Source organism: Colias eurytheme, chromosome 1 (genome assembly GCF_061535395.1).
Source record: "Colias eurytheme isolate Ceu_HAF_F1 chromosome 1, ilColEury1 Martin Lab GWU primary, whole genome shotgun sequence".
Lineage (NCBI taxonomy): Eukaryota > Metazoa > Arthropoda > Insecta > Lepidoptera > Pieridae > Colias > Colias eurytheme.
The window spans coordinates 11,321,810-11,341,158 of NC_142980.1; the positions used below are offsets into that span (position 1 = coordinate 11,321,810).

The window sequence follows — 19,349 nt, forward strand, 5'->3', positions numbered from 1 at the left end:
TAGACTCGGTAAATTTTGGTCATATATTTTTGTACGGCATTCTTAACCATCGATAGATCCATTAAAAATAATAAGAAACCGCTCAGTGCCGTACAAAAATGTTGGTCCACCAAGTCGGAATTTTAATTTAATTTCCGAGAGTTACCGGGGGTAAATTTGGTCATTTGACCATGTACGGCATCTGTGTCATACTATTGCTATACTGCTTTTAATCCATTATTCCGCAACGCCGTACAAAAATCATGGGGACAAGGGGAAAAAATCGAGAGTTGCAATCCCCTCTCTTTCCCCACTCCAGGGGGTCATTTGACTAAGTACGGCTTCGTTTCCAAAACATTATCTAGCACTCAAAAGTACTATTAAAAGCAATGCCGTCAAAAAATAATTGTTCTTTTAAATGTATACCAATAATCATCTTAATTTCATCGAATTCTTGATATAAAGAGCTGTAAGGTCATTTGACCCTGTACGGGAACTTTTTTTTTAACATGATATTGTAAAATTCAATTGTTGTATAGTATTGCCGTTCAAAAGAAACCGTTCTAAAAAAAGTTATAGAGAAATGCAAACCCAGAAATTTTGTTAAAGTTTAAACATCGTAGATTAATGAAATATAATAGTTTTCTACACTTTATTCGTTGTTTTAAATAGTATTAACATAGATAAATTAGGAAAAAACGATGCCGTACATTTTTGTGCAGACCACATCTTTTAGGCTGATGAAAGCGACGAAAGCTACAATTTTAAGGGTGCTTTATGGCCATTTGATACAGTACGGCATTAACATATTTTTACCCAACTACGGCAAAGCAAAAGGAGGGTTATGGTTTTGACAGGTCATGTATGTAATATGTATGTTCATCTATTCCCTCGTAACTTCTAAACTACTTATCAGAATTCGACAAATAACATATCATTAGAAGCATCTGAATTGTTCACTGGATAACCAGCGACCAGCTAGCTAAAGGCTATATGGGGTTTCACAAAATCTAATGTGGCGCCCTCTAGCGGACAAAACATACAGAGTAAAAAAATAAAGTTAAGATAAATATGCCGTGTTTGGTATCATTTGAAAGCGCTTAACTTGTACATTTTGAATATGTATATAATACTAGCATTTGCTTGTGACTTTACCTGTATTCATGGGCTGATTGCATATAATTCACATCTTTTCGTTCATAGCTTTTTTATTAGTTCATCAATTTAACGGAGTCCATGCCACTTGACTCCGACTTTCCAAGGTGATAATTAACCACCTCGAGCTTCTTAATATTAATGTATATTTATATTTTATTATCAAAATATAAAGCAAACATTTCGTTATATGGATTTCTTCTTTTTCAGATTTTTCCCCTTTGAACCAACGAAAATGTACGGCACATGAAAAAATATTATCTATGCATAAAATACTTTAAAAATAAATTTATTTCGTGTTGTGTCAAATGACCCCCTGGAGTGGGGAAAGAGAGGGGATTACAACTCTCGATTTTTTCCCCTTGTCCCCATGATTTTTGTACGGCGTTGCGGAATAATGGATTAAAAGCAGTATAGCAATAGTATGACACAGATGCCGTACATGGTCAAATGACCAAATTTACCCCCGGTAACTCTCGGAAATTAAATTAAAATTCCGACTTGGTGGACCAACATTTTTGTACGGCACTGAGCGGTTTCTTATTATTTTTAATGGATCTATCGATGGTTAAGAATGCCGTACAAAAATATATGACCAAAATTTACCGAGTCTACTTGTACTTTTCAATTCTCATCTGCACTCAGTTGGACAGCTTACAAGTGACGGCATAGTGATGAATCTTATTATTTTTTGCTCTTCTTTCGTACTAGATATGTCCCGTGGTGGTTCATTTGACCCATATTTTTTTCATATGTGGGCTTGTAGTCTACACGGCTCAACGCCGCAGCTGCACGCCGAATATAATCTCGTAAAAGCAATTACACCGTTGTGGATTTACTCTGAACTTCAACAATATTTTTGGTCCGATATATTTACATAGACATCTATCACTGTTTGTTTAATAATGAAATCACATTTGCTTTATTTACGGCACATTACGGCTTATACAAAATTAAGATTTTATTTTTAATTTCCGCAATGTTTTTTTGACAAAAACTACCAGAGTATATTTATCTTGATCGCGCTTTTAATCTCAATTTTTCTAACCCTTAAGACAGCTTTAATACTTACAGAAAGTTCTAAAATATCAGTGGCCATTCTAATCTATAATGGTCACTTCGACAATAGATTCTCAACTGCAACACCGACTTCTCATAAAAGTTGACTTTGCAATTCTCTCTGCAGGCGCTCTATCTCTAAAGTATGTTGTTATTCTAAACTTCAATCTTCCTCTAAAATAAAAGTTCCAGTTGTTTGGTTTACTACTTCCTATCTATATAGAAGAGTTGTAGCAAAGTATACAAATTATATAAATTGAGATTCATATTTTTTTTTAATTAGAAGATATAGTTGACATATATAATTTTAACGTATTGAGATAGTTATTTACACAGAAATCTTCGCTCCCCTGTATGATTATCTAGCTTTTTACAAAGAATAAAAATCTACAATAGTTACATGTACAGTACTTAATATACTTCAACCGAGGGCATTCCAAGCCTCGCAATGCGTCTGGATAGCTCTAGATTGGTATTCCGCAGACCGCAAACAAAACTATTTTATTGTAATCTTATTTAAATGTGGCAATATAGCATGTTTGGTTTATAAGGTTTCAGAGACAGAGTTTATTTATAAAACAGAATTTCGTGTTATAAAAAAACGACGCACATAAGTTTGAAAACTTTGTGACGCATGGGCTCAAAGGGCTCCTTTGATCACTGTTATCAAATCGTCTTTTCAGCCACAAATCTTTCTTAAATATCTAAATTTATCAAACTATTATTTAGTATTTTCGTTCATGTTATTGTTTATTAGAAATTATAGAATTGCATTCGTAGGTTTACATTAGATAATGTATATTTAGTTTAAATATATTATTTACTCATTTCATACCGGTCTAAGCAAGTTACATCGCCGACAATACAAATGCTGAAATGATATTTTACCGCACCAACACCAATTTACTTCAAGATAACCTTATTTAGCACCACAAGTTAGAAACCGCACCTAGCTTTTAAAGAAATGCACGGAAGCAGTACATACATTTTCTAAAATAGTTGCATACTTAGAATTAAATATATGTTTCTAATGAAACTTGCAACGTGTACAGTACTTGAAATTGCGGTAATAATATTATGACGATCAATTTCTAGAAGAACAAACACTGCTTACTAATGGTTATTTAATTCTTACTTTGTATAATGATGTTAAATGTTATAATTTTCACAAATTTAATTTGATCAAACATTTTACTTATCTCTTATTTCACCGTCAATTTTGTTTGGCTGAAAATGGCATTATTATCGGATATCACAGAGCGCGATATGGATTTCATAAATGAATTCGATGCATAGAACAAATTTTTATGATTTTGGCTGTTATAGTATAAATTGCGGATTCCTAGAAGTGAACTCAATATTTACATGTTGATTGTAACTCGAAAAAAAAAAACGAAAATTTCGAATGAAACTCACCGTCACTGATTGTATATAGGACATTAAAAAGTATAAAAGTATACTTTGTACTGAGTTTTCTTTATCTGTACCAAACAAACGTTTCGAAACGGGTCGTTTGTTACCTGTCATGAGGGTGATAATGTTAACAAAGGTTTCCCAACGTTTATAATATGAGCTTATAATTTGCTTTGGGATTGAAAAGCGTACGTTCAATGAGAAGTTCTCTCTACCTACGTGCTCAGTGCCAAAAAGACCATCTCGAATTCTCGATATCGCTGATTCGAATTTTCCCGTTTCCTCTTTCCCTTCATTTAATAGCCGTTTATGAAAAAGTCAATCGAATGCGAAATTCATTTGGTATTCAAAAATGTAGAAATAACTAAGTTTTCTATACCTTTTTTTTTACAGTGGGGAATTCTAGATCGAATTTTCATTTGGATAAGGAATTCTGAGCTGAATGGTCTATCTTCAGCGTAGGTTTAGGATACATCACATTACATCAGTGGATTTGATCTTCTAGAGATGGGTTAGTTAGGTCAGTGTTGCACGCTCGACTGAGCGAGTGCATTGTATTGCTTGCGATGGGCAGTGAACATGCGATCTCTTGTCATTAACACTAATGCACTGTCAACTCTCACAAAGGAAAATTTTATATTCGAAATAACATTTATTCACCGCATTAAAATGTTTTTGCAGTTATTAAGAAAATAACGTGTTTAATATTGGGCTCCCGTGAGGCATTAAATTGTCAAGTGGGTAATGCTGCGGCTTGCGTATATTTGTATCACGCTGCAGCTTTTATTTAATGCTGTATTACTACATGCATACAACTTTTATATTCGAAATACAACTTACAACTTTTATATTGTAAATAAAACAATATAAGTATACTTTTGTGAGCTTTCTCCGTTTGATTATGCAGTAATGGGTTTTATAACTGATAAATGGATGTTCCAAAAGTTGCATAATATTGTTTCATTCTCTGTACACAGATAATATATTCCATTTATCACGCGCAGAAATAATGATTCGATCAGTCTGTGAATATAAAGCATAAAAGCTAAAACGTGTCGCACAACGGGAGTAATTTAAAATCTATAATCTGGTTACAATTTTATGTTGAAATTCAAAACGGGCGGAATAAATGATGAAACGTGCGTCGACGGTGCAAATACGATTTAACTGATGTTGCCGTCACAGGCAAGCAGAGGCAAAAAGTCGCTTTGGCGTTCACGCCATACGCGTTTTAGCACCTTTTTTTGGAACTGACAGTATTGAATTAAAGTCTACCTTTCGCTTGCTATGAGGTGTTTGATGTGTGCACGTAAAATTGGTAGGTGATATCCAATTTCAATTTGAAGTATACGGATATTTTTAAAGTAGCTAAATTAAATAAAAATGATGAAAAAATGAATCTACCGAAACAGGGTGTTAGGGTGTTATTGGTAAATAATTGTAATATTTGTAATATTTATAATGCATCATTAATATCTATAAGGTTTCTCGACTACCCTTTTTACTATTTAGATGGACGGACACAACGAATAAACGATGCTCTTACGTTGAAACCGGCTTGTGAAGTCTGCTACAAAATATTATTTATATTAAACAAATGCTATTTTATAATTGCATTAGAACATGTTACATGTTCACTTATGTAAACATGAAGCATCATAATATTACCTTAATAGAATGGATATTACCTACTAAGAGACAGTTCAAGCGTTTTCACGGTAATGACGAAGGTATTTTAAAGGTCGCCTCGTTTGAATAAAAATATAATGTAGAAAAATTACGAGCGCTTCAAATTATAATATCATGACGTAGCGAAAATGATGGATAGGTTTTTAATAGTGAAGCGAGAGTAGCTTTTATTCCATACGTGTTAACGGCGCTTATAGAATAATTTGAACCCTTAAATTTTCATATTTTATCGTGAAGGAAAGTTATCAGCAATGTTTTATTTAGGAACAAATGTCTGACCTACATACAGAGTTACTTATTTAAATATTAGGGGTTGTGCTTTCAGAAATTATGAATGGAAAGGTTTTTCGATTAATTTACCCTAGTTAAAGATTTTAGAATTTTAATGGATATATTTGTTCAGCAGTAGTTTGTGCAAATCATTACAAATGATTCTGTTTGTGGCGAGTTCGGGATGGAACAAAGTGCCCTCTGTCAAATTACTTTCCGAGTGGTCGACAAACATTGCCTAAATAATTTCCTAGTACGGATTCTATGTTTACGCGCTCGCCGGTGCACCGGCGGGGGCCAGTCAAAACGATCCAAACGCAATCCTGGAAATTTGTGTATCCGATCGATCTGTGTGCTTGTGATGGTATTTGTACTTCAAAGAGGAATTCTTCTTTCGAAAATTGATTTCAGGTAAAGTTAGTGATTTCTTGATTTAATGTGATCCTATCCGTGAGTTTCAAGTGAGATATTATGAGTTTGTCAGGATTAGAAGTGAAACGGTGGGTGCATTTTTAACCGATTGATGGATTTTGGCGAGATAATCTTTCTTGTTATATCTAATTATAAGGATATTTTTAAAAAGAAGATCTAAAAAGAAAAGCAAACGAAAGAAACCTTTAGTTAGCTACTTGATTAAGGTGCTTAGTCGCATGTGAACACTGAACACATTCAAATTATCCCTCACATAATACGTGTGCTTCAAGTAGGACACCAGCGAGGAAATTATTACGGATATGAGTCGTTTCTGATGGGAACAACAATCAACTATCTGAACAGTGAAGTAACAGGCTTATGTAACGTAGTTACCTTGATTGGAGCTCCCACGTTCGCCGATTCATACCGTAATGTAATTACTAACATGTGATGTTAGCTTAGTAACTAATTAACGTCCCTGGTACCATAATTGAGAGTGAAAAATTAAAGCGCTGAAAGTGTTTAATCTTCTGCTTTGCTGGTAAAGACGATGCCGCGTTTATGAGCTGTAACCTGGGACGGCGGACGGCGTCGTGTTCAGTGTGGAAAGTAACTACTTCCCCGCTTGTTTATCCTTTTTAATGCAGATTTCTTAACATTATAATGCCTTTTTAATGAATATAAAAGTGCTGTGCCAGTATAAAATAAATAGAGGAGATATGAGAATTTCACATGAATAATATCATTATACAGCGTATTGGTTTAGCATTTGCACGAATAGTGGGTGCAATATATTCCTCAATCGACTCTAATATGTCCGGCTTGATTGGGAGGGATTATCCATAGATCATAACGGCCATTCAACAAATATTGAATATTGCTGTGAGCATTAATAAAATACGTTTTATTTACTATTTATTGCTCGTAGTAGAGAAAACTATTCATATTTCCAAATATTTATCCGCCAAATACTTTTAGATAAAAATTTGGAAGCTATGTTTAACAACTTTTTCAAAAATTGAATTTTACAATCTAAAAATATACATTCCAGCTCTAATCCGACAATTCTTTATGCAAACAGTATAAAACATGTGAATTGAACGAATTTATCAAAATAGAGAGTAAAACAAAAATTTGGAAACAAATGTAGGTACCTAGTAGAGTCAGAAAAACGTTTCAGAGCAATTTAGTCATTTCATCCACACGTCGGGACGTCCGCGTCGATTGTTCACATAATGCGATGAAATATTTCATTTGTCTGCGACTATCTGGGCTCTTTTTATGGCACTGTACTAGATATTTATGGACGAGTGTTTAGGAAACTTTGCGATTAAACTTTTAATTTAATTATGGAAGTAGAGCTAGCGTATATTCCGGCCAAAGTCAAATGACAAATGATAATAGTTTATCGAGGTTAATTTTAAAACTAAATTGTCTCTGAGTTATGAACAATCCATGAGATTTGGCACTCGTCCAATTTTTCTATATCCTGTAAGCTATTTTGTCACTATGAAAAATATTTCTTCGCGAGATCAGTATTTGTAATACAAGTGATTAGAGCTTAAGAGTTATAGGGTCGCTCGGTGGTGAATGAGGTACTTTAAAATGTAAAGTGTATATTTTACTGGGCATTTAAGATTGATTGCCCATCCAACACTATGGGTGATAAACGGCCGGACGTTCTCCGGTGAGTATGGGGTGTTGGAAAGATGAATGAAGTGCTAGGCTCCATCTTAATTGCTGACACATTTGTATTGAATGACAGGTATAATGGTGATGTGACTCGCGGAGCAGTAGTTTAAAGTGCACTTACTCGCTACTAGCTTATTATGGCCGCAATAAACTTTTATGTAACTATTTTCCGCGCAAAAACGAGTCAAAACTTTTATACTGCTTTACTTTAGTTTCGCTGTAATAAATTATACTCTATTGCATAATACATATTTTATCGAATCTTTCCTTCCGATTATTGTACTGTATAAGGAGAAGAAAATATTTTCTGTATATTTGTAAAAAATAAATTATTGTCAGTGATGTGCTGCTAAACAATAAAAAATTGATCATTTATATTCAATTTTTATTGTTAAATTTTGTATTAAAGTTTTCCAAACTATGCCCAGGCGAATTAATTTGCTTTGTCAATAGAGAGTTAGTAACGGGATGTACTCGTATGTTGTAGTTTGAACCAATTTTCTCGTTATGAACTTTCTCCGTGAATAACAGTTTGTCGTAATTTACGGTCCATCCAATTTGACAAAACTAACGAGTCGTATTAGCTAATAATTCTGTTTACTTGTATCGTTATTGGAAATATGAGGTCGGGGTATTGCTGCCAATTAAACAAATTTAATGATTGTTTAACGTTAGCATGAGCTGTTTAACGTTCTCGGACTATTTCATTATTAGAACGATTGACTTAGTAATCTTTATTACATTTCGCCTCGTTAATTGTTTCCTTGAGATTTAAAGTAGATTTTAATTAGGTACTTATTTGTGTTGTAAAATTGGAAGGAATCGGGAAAGTTATAAAGCCAAGAGCCATAAAAGTGGAACTGATTTAAAGCATTCGATTGTGAATACAGAGCGAGTTATTGGCTGGCTTTAGAAGCTTTGTCGCTCGCAGGAGGTCAGTCGAGATAAATTTACTCACACCCGATAGGTATGCGATTGGTGTATCGGATAAGCTGATGATGCCCAGAATACTGAATATAGCGCGCTTTCAGGTCGGACAAGCGTTTAATCACAAAACCGTGAACAGCGTGGAATATCAATTTTAGTATCCGATACAGCGAGCGAATAAGTAATACTACGTTATATTCGACCGTCTGCTGCCGAGTGTACAAGTTTCATAGAATATTTTGAAATTAATTTTTCCATCGTCTTGCAGTCAAACGTTCTCGAAACTAATAGAAGCGCTCATCAACGCTTTAATTAAAGTTTGTTTAATGCTTTAGAAAGTGCGACATATTTCACGGTAACTTTTAAGAATTTTGATCACAAAGAACGGACGTTCATTTCCTCGACTACAACAATACGTTATTGAAATGAAAAAAAAAAAAACAATATTCTTCTTTTTATCTTGTATTTGTGTACCTTTTGCTATTTTTACTACGAATCGATATTTCACAATTGAACATCACATTATGAGAAAAGAGCTTATATCTCGATGGATCTCGGTTTCACAATAAAAAATGATATACATATTTTCAATAAATTGTAGCTGAACAATAATGAAAAGGAATAACTGAGGAAAAGGTAATATTTTATGAATATCATTTATAGAGCTTTGTAATAATTCTAGTCTCGTAATGTGAACGTAAGCGCATATATCAATAAATTAAATAAATGAGCTGAACATCACACCCAAAATAATTATCCCTTCTCAAATATGCGTTATGAACGAGAGTGTGTACGTGCCGATAATAGTATGGGGTTTAATGGTCGTTAACAATGTGAAATCAAATTTACATAAAAATTTGATGTCGGAGAATAGATCGCCTACTCGCATAAATGTTTCCTTGTTTTACGATTTACGGCTAGGGCGGTTTGGGTGACGGTCTCTGTCCTTGACCGAGATAACTGGGTCACGAATAAATGGAAATTGTTTACCCTGATCATTACAGCACAATAAAATGGAAGTACTTAAGAACTATTGTTAACTTTTACGGTTATATTTTTTATAACAGAAGTGAGATATTTTTAAATAAAGCGTTTTCATTAACTGCCATCGAATAACATCCACTTACCTATTCGTTTATTTATATTAATTTCACATTCTGAAACAATGGATCGAGTCGCAAAAAATCATTCTCTCGTAACCGACCACTCGAGCAAAGTTTTACACTTAACATCTACTCATAAAGATTCGCTCTTGTAAGCTTTTGACCTTGTTAAGGTCTATATCAAATAACCAATAATATTATGTTCACATATTATGTACAACTTTGTATATAATATAAAAAGGCGCTCGTTATCAAAGGGGATTATATTCCAAAGTATCCTTGTGGGTACGTCGGTAAAGCTAAAATTTGAACACATTTCACATTCAAATTGTGTTCACAGTACAAATACGAACATCAAATAAACAGCGCTCAAGGAATAGTCCCTTATATTTTCGACTGGCGCAATATTTTGTATGTGAAAAAAAAACGGCGTAACTAGAAACTGGCGCGATGCCAAGCTCCTCCATCACAAATTTTCATCTGCCAGTTAGCGCAGGCTCCCCCGCCCCCCGCGGGCGCTCCGGCTACGGTGCCGGAGGATGCGTAGCGGCGAGGACGCAGGGGTCTCGCTTCAATGGACGAACACTGCTGTTTTCAGGCTTTTGTTTTCGTCATTAGAACTATGCCAGTATGCCTCGGTACAGATTATCTCGTATGTGTTCAAAGCGACGTTTTTAGGTCTTAGACACTCAGGTAAAAGAGCTCTTTCAAGGAGAACGTAAACTGCTTTTCTTTTTTATTAAGTATGGGTTTTTAACGTGATATTATAATTATTAATTAAACATAATTAATATAAATATTCCTTAATGTTATTTTTATCTTCTACAAACTAACTCTAATATCCTACAAATATTATAAATGCGAAAGTTTGTGAGGATGTGTAAGTGTGTGTTTGTTACTCTTTCATGCAACAGTAGTATTTGACCGATTACAATGAAATTTAGCACACATACATATATATGATAACTTGGATTAACACATAGGATAGGTTTTATCCCGGAAATCACACGGGAACGGGAACTATGCGGGTTTTTCTTAGAAAACGCGGGCGAAGCCGCGGGCGGAAAGCTAGTTATATAATAATTATAAAAAACAAAATCAATAGGTTAACAATGTACCTAATATAGGATTTATTAATGTATTAATATTAATCTGTAATCCAATAATTAAATCTTATTAACTTAATCGTATTATGTCTATATTTACAATTTATCACGAATACACGATCGGTTGAAGGTAATAGAGTTCAACGCGAAGATACTTCAGCGTTATTTACATTTTATTACAGAGATTGCGAGAGATAAGCGTGAGAGAGTAAGAATAGTGAACATAAATTTTGTTACGAATGAGGTATTAAGAGTACGTGGCCTTGCGTAACCTAAATCTTCTCGTGTGTGAGGGAGGCACTTATACCCTCACGATTCATGATATTGCTCGTCGAATACTTTTTTCGTAAGATATCCTTATACGGTGAGGTGCGGATTAATCTTTTTAATTTTCAAGCTGCGCCAAAAGATACACCTGCGCGTATATCGACAGGGGAAGGTATATACGGGCGAATTTCGATCCATGTGCAAAAATTTATCCACGCCCATTCAAAGGGTCGGCGAGATGATTACGAAAGAACTGTTAATATTAACCCGAATCTAATTAAAAAAAATAATTAGATTCGGGTTTATATAATTAAGTACAATATTTTATTATAATTTAAGGTGAGTATAAGCATATATACATTCATAGAAAAAGGTAAAAGGCTAATTATTTCGCGATAAATGATATGGTGAAGAAATAATAAACGAGATTTTAACATAGTATATCTGCGCCAAATATGGCGTATTTATTCATCGATAGTTAGGTTTATTAATAAAAAATAAAAACTTAAAAATGTTCTAATGAAACATTGTATTTTTAAGCAATAGCGCTGACACAAATACAAAAATACGTACATTGTATTCGTAAAACTAGAAAGCGCCTTGGTGTTATATAAAAGGAAACAGTGAAAAGAGTTCAGTGCGCTTCACCACCTCGATTTCAACTCCGACATTGTTTCTATCAGTTCAGTAAAAGGTTTGATCAGAAACTTCTGTTAAAGTAACGTGGCTCGTACTAGGTTTTTTATTCTTACACAAATGCACTTCTAAGCTCTAATTTTAGACTTATTTTTTACTTTATAACTTGCTTAATTTTATTAACTATCCTCCTGCCCGTGGTTTCGCCCGCTTTTTCTAAAACTTAGCAAATTATTTACTTAAACCTTCGTAGAGTATCACGCTATTTATTGGTGAATAATAATGAAAGTACAGAACGACGCGAGCGCCGACTTTGCTATAATATGATATGTAGTGATAAAACATATCTTTTAACAAATTAAAACAATCATTAATAATAATTTATACATACTTAACAAATAAATTAAAAAATAAACCAATAAGCAATGCATTATATAAAAAAATTATATAATTTTACATGAATGAAATTCATCATGCCTTGTTAATAAGGGCAAAAATGAGAAGCCAAAAATGAGAATAATACAATAAAATTATCACGAACGCAGTTAGACAATGTCAGGAAAGCAGCAATATTATTAATTTCGATTCGTAATTATATCCAAGATGCAGAGCCTTGTCAGCAGTGTCGTAGGAAATGTGAAGGGTTTTATTAATTGGTGTAAATTGTTAAATGAATTCATTCGCATAAATTTTCACGGTACCTGCTAATATTGTAATTTTCTTGAAACTAATTTAAAATGCATGAACCGGACGAGGATAAACTTCTCTGGTTCGTTTATGATCTTTTTATTTTATGTTGAATAGTAATAATTTGAATAAGGGGTAACCTAATGGCATTGAAATTCAACTACTACAACTTCTGAACTGGTACATACTTGATGATATAATTCTTTTTGCATTCACATGTAAATAATTGTTATGTATTGAATAGCGTGAGTGCGATAATAGCATCATTAATTATTATTAGGGTTTACATTAACATTGCTGGAGGCTAAAGCTTTCAACTTCATAACGTTTGTTAAAATCTATATTCTGAATTAGCAATATGATATTACCAATTTGTATCGTAAATAGATATGTTATATTGCAATACGTTGGTTATTAACTGTAAATTAGAAACTGGATTGTATTTCATTTCCATGATTTCTTTCACTTTTAAATAAGGCCAATTTATAAAAATATAACATCGAAACAAAGACCAAAATCCACTATTTTCTGTGAAGTAAATAAATTAACATGTGTTTAATTTATAAGCACATTCACGATTCAGTTTAATGTTTGTCTAATCAAGATGTCTTAACTTAACCACTGTTGGATGCTAGTATTTGTTAAGGTGCTATTAGCTTGATTGGCTTGACATTGGCTTAATTCCTAAGTAACAATAATTGTCACTGTGCAGGGGCGCTACTAACAGCTAATACAATACAATTTAGCGTCTACAACAGTCCTTATTAGTGCTACAAGATTTGTAGCACCGCTACGAATCGCCTGAGACAGCTACGCTATTCGTAGCTGCTGAGGTCGCACTGCATTTTCTTTGCTTTAGATTTTATGGAGATAAAAATAGTTATGCAGTGTTGTGTTTATTGTATTTACTTATGCGATGTTTCTATGTGCAGGTCCACACTGCGAGCCTAGCGCGGTTGCGACGGCGGGCGCGAAATATCAAACGTATGAAACGCGCCTTTGCGTCCACATTGAAATGACTATGGCGGAAGCCTAGTGCGACGGTAATGAGCGAGCCAGCGCGCGTAGTTTTCAAACTCTCCTATCCGCGCGTTCTGGCCACACTACGGGCCTAGTCAGCAAGCGACCCAATGCGCGGACGGCGGGGGTATCAAACCAGTTCGGTCTTGTCGCTCGAATTCTTATATTATATCCTTTATTGTTTTTCGTAAAATAGCGGTAAATAATTAATTGTTGAAGTGAAACTTCTTTATTTATAAGTGCGATTCAATCTGAAACACTTATATACACCACAGTAATTTTGTAGGGTATAATCTCAATTCTTCATATAAGATTCACCCGTTATTCCTCTGTTTTATTTATTTCGTGTACAACTTCTATAATGATCTCATCTCAAAATCGGACTGTCCAGTAAAAAATAGCAAATCGTCCAAAGTTTGCAACACCCGAAAAACGTCGAACCGCTACTTGAGCTCGCGCGTCGGTGTGGCCACCGCGAGCGCCCGCTCGTCGCGCCCGCCTAGGCCGCCGCCACCGCGCATTCAGTGTGGACGCACACTATTGTTTTGTTTAGCTATATAAATAGATTTTATCGCTATTGATAGATTTTAATTTATAATGATGTTAATCTGCGAATGAATTGTCTCTTATTTTTTTTATTATAAACAATTCTAGGGTAAAATTACGTAAATTTTGCCTAAAATTTAAAGGCTTAATAACTCACGATGATTAACGAGCTAGATTAAGTAACAGTAAGTGCACGTAACAAAACTTTCATCTTGAATGCAACCTGATATTACCCGCGTTTAACTAGAAGATAAACCAACCGTCTATTATTTTAGGAAACTCAGTTTTCGTAACACAATACCTATATATTCAAACTTTCAAAATCCTGAGAAACGGTTATTTATTGTAACCAATCAATTTTATATAATAAAAAAGAAGTTAAATAAACAGCACATGAGTTTTTTTTTAAATTAAATGCTGTAACTTGATTATCGTATATTGAATATCATCGATAATAAAGAGTAATGAAAAAATAATGGGGTAAACAGAGCCGTTAATTTTAAGTTAACTCGATTAATACCATAATTACCCTTAGCGTGTAATATGATGCAATTAACATTTTGAAAATCATGTGAACCTACTATCTTCTCTGTTCACTTTTTAATAAGTTTGTTAATAGCAGTTCCCCGTTTGTATGAAGCATGAATATTTAACACTATACGTGATCAGCCGCACTGTTAATAACATCGTTCCCTTTTGTGTCGTACTTGTACGTGCCATGGTTATTACACAAAATAATAATAATCTCAGATACAGTTAGCAGTCCGTATATTATAGCAAATATAAAAATGCGGAACGCATATTGTTTTAGAAATCCTCACGATTTCTATGAATTATTTTTATTTACAAAAATTTGAAAATCAATTGCCGATCCTGAGTTAAAATAAAATTGCAATCAGTGTATTTGCGATCACGCTCACTGTAAAATGCAAGTTTAAATAACTAATTAATTAATTGCGATTCCAACCCGCTGCAATATGTTTAATTTCTGAGAAACGTTAGTTTAATTAAGGCTCTATAAGTCCCGGTATTACTGGTCTCCGTGACAGGAGTACTGCTAAACAACACGTAGTTCTATCGACATTGGTTCGTATAATTCTATGAATGAGGCAAATCGAGAACGGAGCGCTAGTTATAAATGAGTTTCCGTTGAGTCGCGTGACGCGCTATATTAGTTACATCCCGACAGCACGCGCATTCACAAGCTCCCGTTCCACGAACACTTGACATGCGCTGAAATTATAAAACTCGATTAGGTCTCATGTCGCGAATCATGAATAATGCAATCTGCATGAACGCTTGAATTACTGGCCACTTCAAGAGCGATGCATTCATTTGAATACTTCAATTACTCATACTACGGAATTAAACAAAATTACGAGTAGTTAAGGACTTGCATGGTATGAGATGTTCACAATATGTTAAATTGTATGTCGTTTCAAATTTATCGCTTTACAGGAATTTGTAAGATTTATCATTTTACCGGAATTCATATTTGTATTTAACAATACAAAATGCAGATATTCGTTCGTATATTCGTCTTTAATTATGAACAATGGGATCTGAACACACAACGGAGAATGAATTAAAATAAATTGCTTGTGAAATATCCATGCATATTTGTGAATAATAGATCTCTTTAAATAAAATTCGTCACTGAAAACGAGTTCCTGATAATTTTGTATCGTTTTATATATTAAAATTTTATTTTATACTAGTTTTCCGCCTGCGGCTTCGGCCGCGTTTTCGAAGGAAAACTTGCATAGTTCCCGTTTGCGTGGGATTTCCGGGAAAAACCTATCCTATGTGTTAATCCAAGTTACCCTCTATATGTGTGCTAAATTTCATTGTAATCGGTTCATTAGAATTTGCGTGAAAGAGTAATAAACACACACACACACTCACAAACTTTCGCATTTATAATATTAGTAGGATAGGATAGAACGTATAAATGTCTACTGATTGCAACAGGATTTTTTTTCGTGAACGGATTATTGCTGAGTTACGCTAGCTGGTTCTGACATCGAGATTTTTTATCGTTTTTTATTGTACGATTTTATTTGAGGCTTTTAAATGATTGACATTTAAGAGCTTCAAAAATTAATCCTATCACGTTTTATTGGATTCAAAAGGGAGTGCAATTAAGGATGAAGGATGATTGATTATTTTTTTATAAAAATATAATACAAAAAAAGAGCGTATGTGCCGCGAACACGTGTGCTCGACACTTTGCCTTATATTGGTTCACAAGAAATTTTAAAGCATAATATATGCAAGCATAATATTATCACAAAACATTGATAAACTGATTATTAGGTAAATATAAATTAAATTCATTAGAATTTGACTCAATTACGTTTAGATTTAAATACCAATATGAATTATGAGTTTAATCTAGGAGCGTGCTTTCAATATTCATTAAAATCAATATAATTAATGTTCCTATCTGACATCAGCTATTGTTGCTTAATAAGCATCCAGCGCTCGGTGTATTACCTCATTCGACTTGTGAATTATTCGAATCGAAGATCTATGTCGTTTTCACGATTATATACTATAATCTTCTTCTTATATATAAAAATGAATCGCAAAATGTGTTGGTAAGCGCATAACTCGAGAACGGCTGAACCGATTTCGATAATTCTTTTTTTATTATATTCCTGGAAGTACGAGGATGGTTCTTATGTAGAGAAAACGTAAACATGTACCACGGGCGAAGCCGGGGCGGACCGCTAGTTAAATATATACATATTTATTATATACTATAACGTCTAAATATCCACTGTATACAACAGCTAAACATTTTAAACTAACAACTCGAATGTATAGCGGTGTACAAATGGAAAATGTTTTTCCCGCACTATTTGTGTCTCATGCAATCGTTCGATAGAAAAGAACTAGGTTGGCTCCGGCTTAGTACAACATCACCTACTACGTTTATAAATTAAAGTGTTTTGGTCTAATGTAACAATGTTTTATTTTCGATTCAAACGAACATTCTTTTTTAGCATTAATGAGAGTTTAGTCGCATAGGCTTTTAGTTCGAAGATTATTACAGAATACATAATTAGAAAAAAAAAGTTTTTTTACTTAAAAGCAAACGTATATTCAGAAGTCAAAATATCAATCAAAGTACGGAAACACATTAATTGGCTTGACACAATAGTGGCAAACGCTCACCACTCACGTCACAATTGCTCGAAGTAGCCGCATTGGAAATTAATTCCAGTCTGCATCTGACCTTAGGCATTGATGCGAAGCAGTGATTGACGCTACAAAGTCGGGGTGACCGTGTCAACCGTCGGCTGTCACCCGGTAATAGCTCGGTGTAGCAGCAATTATTATCTATTTACCCTGCGGAAATCGACATATTGAGATTCACAATACTCTATTGCACGAAATTAACCTCGTCGAGAATATGGTTGACGCTATTCGAAATTGCGGTTATGGAATGCATTTTGGATAGTGCAGTTTTTAAATATGATTTTTTACTTGCGTGTTTGAAATTTGAAATAATCATATGGTTAAATTGACAGGTAGACGTAATTCGATTTATGAATCGAATTTGTAACGAATGATTCGTTATACATTAACGATAATAAGTATTTCAAAAATGTTATCATTTGTTTTGTAACTGCTACTTAGTTAGTTACTTTCAAATGTATTGAATAAAGAGCTTTTTGATTTGATTTTTGTATATGTTTCAATTTTTAATATTTGATGCAAATACCTACGTAAAAATTTAATTAATTAAAAAGTGATCCGTTATTGAGTGTAATGTAAGTACCTATAATTTTTAACAAATACAAAATTTTAAGTTCAAAACAGAATTATGAACTAAGTTTATTATGAATGTTGGACAAATGAACAGATGGGTTAAATTTTCCATTAAAATTGGCTGGTATATTTGAATAGAGAATTTCCATTACGTTACCCATTATGAGCTTACTTAAAATAAACCCAAATGCATTCGAAGTAAAAGCCTCTTTTGTGATTTAATATTATTTTATCAATGTTAGGAAAGGGATTTGATTCATAAAATAAGATAGAAGATGTGGCAAAAATTGTGAAAGGTTTTTTGAATTCGTACCTTTACACAATGGGTACATTTATCAAGATACGTAACAAGAGATTCGATTTGAGCAGCCTAGAACATAAATCTTTCTTTAAGATAAAGGTCTATTTGTCACATAATTTTCGTTTAAAATGAAACATAATAGCAGAGGAAAGGTATCTTCAGCTTCAATGCATAACAAAATTGGCCACATGATCGTATATTACATACGAAGGCCAAATATAAAACTTATATGAGAATCAAACTTCTTAGTGTTAATTAAAGAAATAATTAATTTTAGGAATGTAGAGGATCGCAAAAAGGAGAGGTTAATTTATAGTTACATAATGAAGACTGAGACGTCTTGATTATAGGACAAAAAGTAATAACATTTTTGGTCTTTATTTCATTACTGATAATTTCATTAACCTAGTTAGAGAACTTCTTAAGTTTTGAAGAGATGAAATGAAGGCATAATGAAATTAAGCTTGTATTACTTTAGTCATAATTTCGGTGGAATTTCAAGGGATTGGGTTAAGTGAAGTGATTAGGGTATAAAGATTTATGACAATTTATACAGCTAGGAACAACCCAATTTTAAGTAGGTTATGACGATACTGCCGCATCATATCACCGCGAAGCCATACACGTTATACGCAAGGTCACGTCAATAGAACGCAGAAAATCTAGCATTATAAATACAATCGTAAGACGGAACCATTGGACTTGTTATGCAGGAGCTGTCGGATACCTCAACCTAGGTTATCTCAGTCCTGTAACCAGAGGAAACGCGGTCGGACTGGATTAATGATGCGGTAAGAGCTTAGGAAATTACTCAATAGTGTTGTTACAATCGCGGTGCTTTGCACGTGGATGGTTAGGCATTTTATTGAATAGAAATATGCGATGATAATAAGGTGGCTTAAAACATTTGAGTTAGGCGTAGTGATGGAATATATGAACTTTCGTATTGGGCGATAAAATTGATAGAAGTTAAACTAACATTTAAAATTATATTTTAATTTTTTTATTTTTCATTTCAGTACAAAAAACACATACATAATAACTTAACTGCCAAACTGTAAAACAGTTTGATGGCAGATGTAGCTCCAATTTACATCATCTTATAAATCATCTTTCTTATGCAATTTACACTACACTTTCATCAAATTTGATATTTAAACTAACAATAATACATTTCAACGGCCAGGTATAACTCAATCTACAGAAAGGCTCACTCAAATGATTCGCCGACTACATTGGATATAGTAACGAGATAATATTGACATAGTAGCAAATTTTTGTGCTTGATATTATATTTCGAAAAGTATA

At 33.6% G+C, this 19,349-nt stretch overlaps 1 protein-coding gene across 1 annotated transcript in view; it reads left to right on the forward strand.

Moving 5' to 3' along the window:
* Positions 1 to 19,349, forward strand: part of LOC149911248 (uncharacterized) — a 99,276-nt gene that overhangs the window by 38,694 nt on the left and 41,233 nt on the right. The window lies entirely within an intron of this gene.